Raw genomic sequence first — 813 nt, forward strand, 5'->3', positions numbered from 1 at the left:
CGCTCGGTGCAATAGTAACTTTTTATTTATACATAATATTCTTTCAGCGAAATTATTACACACACACACACACACACGGACACACGGACACACGGACAAAATGCGTCATCTCTGATCTTAAAAATAACCTACCTAGACTTTATCTTGTTTATTTATTTGTTTATTTATTGTATTGTTGCTTTAATAAACTAAACATGACAGAACCTTATGAGTCGCCTTGACTTTTGTAACTTATTGCTTGGCTCCTCCTCCTTACTGAACACCATCCCACCCACCCACCCACTCACCCACTCACCCACTCACCCCCTCCACTCGGTCATCAGGGGAAAGACCGGAGTGGGGAAAGGTTCATGAATTAGGAAAACATTTAGAAATAAGGGAAACATTTTTGGTATTTTTGAAGACATTTGGAGAGAAGAGAAGGAAAAATACAATGATAAAGATGTGGAAAGTAATGATGATAATAACAGCGTCCCTCATACACAGACTAATGATGAAATGAATGCAGAGGAAAGTTGGTCCATTTAACATAGCTACCCATGGAAAGACTCTCAGAGAAAACGTGAACTCTTTATGGCAGACTTTGATAATTGCAGTAACGTAAGAAGTAGTAAGAGAGAGAGAGAGAGAGAGAGAGAGAGAGAGAGAGAGAGAGAAACATTCATCTTTAGAAAGCACTATTTTCATTATGTTAACTCCACGCGTCGCTACCCACCCCTGCCCCCCAACCCTGACGCCCCACTCCTGACGCCCCACTCCCCCACCATCACCCCACCCGTCCACCAACACACTCAACCACATCCACCCACGCAC

The sequence above is a fragment of the Portunus trituberculatus genome, chromosome 2 (assembly GCF_017591435.1).
Source record: "Portunus trituberculatus isolate SZX2019 chromosome 2, ASM1759143v1, whole genome shotgun sequence".
Taxonomy (NCBI): domain Eukaryota; kingdom Metazoa; phylum Arthropoda; class Malacostraca; order Decapoda; family Portunidae; genus Portunus; species Portunus trituberculatus.